This window comes from Cibotium barometz, chromosome 66 (assembly GCF_041138505.1).
Source record: "Cibotium barometz isolate CiBa-2024 chromosome 66, ASM4113850v1, whole genome shotgun sequence".
Taxonomy (NCBI): Eukaryota; Viridiplantae; Streptophyta; class Polypodiopsida; order Cyatheales; family Cibotiaceae; genus Cibotium; species Cibotium barometz.
Genome location: NC_141111.1, coordinates 15,327,686 through 15,332,145, shown reverse-complemented (window position 1 = coordinate 15,332,145; position 4,460 = coordinate 15,327,686).

Here is a 4,460-nt window from a genome sequence, read left to right as displayed (position 1 = left end):
GCAGCTTGTTCACAGTGATGTTTGTGGTCCCATGCAAACTCCATCATTTGGAAACTACCTTTACTTCGTGACTTTCATTGATGATTTTACCAGGCATGCATGGGTATATCCTTTGAAGGCAAAGTCCGAAGTGTTTTTGTGCTTCAAACAATTTTTGGTTATGGCTGAAAATGTGTCAGAAAGTAAGATGGGCACCCTCCGTTCAGATCGAGGGGGGGAGTATATGTCTTCAGAATTTAATGCATTTCTGGCTGAGCGTGGGATAAAACACCAATGTACAGTGCCGTATACACCACAGCAAAATGGTGTGGCTGAGAGAAAAAACAGGTCTCTCATGGAAATGGCAAGATGTATGGTTAAGAGTCAAAGTCTACCACATGGTTTTTGGCTTGAGGCTGTCATGTGTGCCACTTATGTACTAAACAGGTGTCCCACCAAAGCATTACAGGTTGTCACTCCATATGAGGCTTGGCATGGCCGCAAGCCATCTGTTGGCCATTTACGTGTTTTTGGTTGCCTGGCATATGCATTAGTGCCTGTGCAACATCGCAGAAAATTGGATGACAAAGCTGTCAAATGTATTTTTGTTGGATATAGTGCTGAGAGCAAAGGCTATCGATTGTATCATCCACAGACAAAGCGCATTTTGGTTAGCCGTGATGTTGTATTTGTGGAAGATGCAGTTCAGCCCTTGGTTTCATGTACTAAGGAGACAGATATCAGCTCACGTGATGTCTATGATACATTGTTGCCTCTTTTCAGTGGTGCACAGTCAAGTGCAATACCTCATGAGGCAGTTTTTCAGCCTATGCAGGTTTTAAATGATGGCACAGATCAGCCTATATCTGATGCAGATGTGCATGATGCACTTGAGGATGAGAGACAAGAGATTGAGGGCTCTAGGAATATGCCTAGATGGCTGGTGCAGACTTTGCGTGACAGCAAGTTGGATGCCCCTTTGTCTAGTCGCACTCGTTCTGGCTCTCATGGTGCCTCTTATGCGTCAGATTGTTATGCATTGGCTGTTTCTAGTATGTGCGATGAAAGTGAGCCTGTTTCATTTGATGAGGCACAAAGTTCAGAAAATTGGATGGCTGCTATGCAAGCAGAATACGATGCTATTATGAAGAATGGTACATGGTCTTTATGTGACTTGCCCCCTGGCAAGAAGGCCATTGGCACTAAGTGGGTATACAAATTGAAGCGTAAGCCTGATGGCACAGTGGATCGCCATAAGGCTAGGCTTGTTGCAAAAGGTTATGCTCAAGAGAAGGGCATTGATTTTGATGAGACTTTTGCTCCCACATGTCGTATGACCACTGTTCGTAGCATCTGTGCATTAGCAGCTCATAATGGTTGGAATGTACATCAGCTGGACATAAAGACTGCGTTCTTAAATGGAGATTTGCATGAGGAGGTGTATGTATCGCAGCCTCGTGGTTTTGTTCAAAGAGGGCAGGAAAACAAAGTGTGCAGGTTAAAAAAGGCTTTATATGGTTTAAAGCAAGCTCCACGAGCTTGGTATGAAAAAATACATGCATATTTGACTGCACATGGGTTTCAGAATAGTCCAACAGAAAGCACTTTGTATGTTAAACGTGTGGATGGTGTACATCTAATCATTGCTCTCTATGTCGATGACATGCTGCTCACAGGACCAAATAAGAGTCATATTGCTGATTTTAAGGCTGATTTGAATGCCTCTTTTGAGATGTCAGATTTGGGGCATTTGCATCATTATTTGGGGATACAATTTAAGCAGTGTGATGGAGGTATTGCTTTGTGTCAGACAAAGTATATTGAAACATTGTTGCGGAGATTTGGCCTTGAAGACTGCAAGCCTATTGCTACTCCAATGGAGACAGGTTTGAAGTTGAGTCTTCATGATGCTGGAGATCACTTTGATGTCACACTCTATCAGACAGCTGTTGGTTGCCTCATTTATGTATGCATTACGAGGCCAGACATTCAGTTTGCAGTCTCACAGGTGAGCAGATTTATGCATAGCCCAGGCATTAAGCATTGGCAGGCAGTGAAGCGTATCTTTCGCTATTTGAGTGGTACTCGGCATCTTGGGTTGTTTTATCCCAAGGGGGGATCATTGCCGCCAGATTTACATGCTTTTTCAGATTCTGACTGGGCTGGTTGTTATGACACACGCGTGTCCACGAGTGGTTTTTGCTTCATGCTTGGAAGCTCATGCATATCATGGTTGAGCAAGAAGCAGCCTACTGTGGCCACTTCTAGTTGTGAAGCTGAGTACAGGGCAGCTTTCACAGCTACGGTTGAGTGTGTGTGGCTCAGACGCCTTATGGCTGATTTGGGTGTTGGGCAGCCATCTGCCACCACCATCTTCACTGACAGTCAGAGCGCATTGGCAGTTGCGCGGAACCCAGTGTTCCATGCTCGTACGAAGCACATTGAGGTGCACTACCATTATGTCAGGGAGAGACTCTCTGCAGGAGAGATCAGTCTGGCTTATGTGCCAACACAGGATAACCTTGCAGACCTTTTCACAAAGGCTCTGCCTCGTGAGAAGTTCGAAGCTTTTCGCAAAGCTTTGGGCTTACTCCCTTTTGTGGATTCGTCCACATAGCTAGACACTTCCCTATACATGAGTGCTAGCTCTTGTTCACCGCATCACTCCAGGGGGGATTTGTTACCATATTATAGTAGTGATGTGTGTGAACACACTTAGGACCGCCGGGGCACTTTTTCCCTCACTAGGAGGTTTTTTCCCCCGTGCATTGTATATACGCCCATTATCTTCTAGGGCTTGTTATCTTTCATTTTTGGCACTCATAATACACTACTGTGTTGTGCTCAAGCTTCCTCATCTTCTTGAAGTTGTGTGTGCATTCCTGCAACCCTAATTCCAACAAAAGTTGTGGTTGATATATCTCTTGCTTAGTAGTTTGCACACAAGGACTGATGAGAGTAAGGAAGAGACTTTGTCATTAGAGTTCTAGGACATTGGATCTAGCCTCTAGAGTCTTGGTGTACTACTTACCTCAACTTGGTTCATTGTCTCATGTTGGTGCTTCCCTCATGGATGCGGTGGCTAGCTTTGAATATTATAGATCTGAATATACACTACAAAGCAATTTAACTCAGAGACCTTCTTCCATGCACAAGGACTGATGAGAGTAAGGAAGAGACTTTGTCATCGGAGTTCCATGACATTGGATCTAGCCTCTAGAGTCTTGGTGTACTACTTGCCTCAACCTGGTTCATTGTCTCATGTTGGTGCTTCCCTCATGGATGGAGTGGCTAGCTTTGAATATTATAGATCCAGATATACACTACATAGCATTGTCTCATGTTGGTGCTTCCCTCATGGATGGAGTGGCTAGCTTGGAATATTATAGATCCAGATATACACTACATAGCATTCCTTTGCAAGTTAACTCAGAGACCTTCCAGGCACTGAGCCTTGGAAGAAGTTAATTATGTTTCACATATTTGGTTGTACGTACACCTTATGGTGGTGGAGATTGAATGCTCAATTCACATTTCATATTTATTAAGACAAAGCATATGACACCTTCCTCTCCACTTATATAGCAGACATTATTAGAGCTTGGAGAAACATGAGACCTTTTTGACACATACTTCCTAGATCAAAGAATGATGTTGACAGTAGACAATCTAGTAGGTTGAATGACCTCATTAGAGATGAGATTGTGGGTCCATCTAGATATATGCAATGGCCAGGCTAGGAGATAGACATGCATCGACATATTTTTCTTGGAAAACTTTCAAAAGACTTCTTGCAAAAGACTTCTTGTGGAGTTGCATTCACCCACCTCAGATCGATTAATCAAATTTATGCAAAATTATGTCTCATGTGTGGCACATTTCATGATTCGGCATTGTCTTGGTTGGCTAAGCGTTTTCTAAAAGACAAAAGTGGCATTACATGTGTTAGCCTTGCTAGATCAAGATAAGGAGGGAGATCATGTTTTTTATTCTATCTAACCATGATGTCATGTGACATGCAAAAGCTTATTCTTGGCACTGCTCTTTGTCCAATGAGAGTGTTAGTTGGTCAGGGAAGAACTAGCATGTTAACCCTCCGCTTGATATTGTGACCCATGTATCTTGGTTATTATGGTTGTTTGGTGGATGTTCTATCAGATTTAATTAGGCTCTTGGTGAGTGGGAGTGGATTGATAGAAAATATATTTTAGCATCATTGACTTTGGAACTTGTATACTTGGGGGGGTCACTCGTATAAATATGTAAGTTTCATGTGGGTTCAACAGAAGGACATTTTAAATATTTAAAACTTATAGAAATATATTTACAGAGGGGATTTATTTATTGTATTTAAAAAAAATTATAGATTTGAATAGGAAAGGATACATTATATTCACTAAAAAATTCACAGATAAGGGACTTTTTAAATAGGCCTTGAACGCACGTGATATAGAGGATTTACATATAGTGACCCCCCCGAG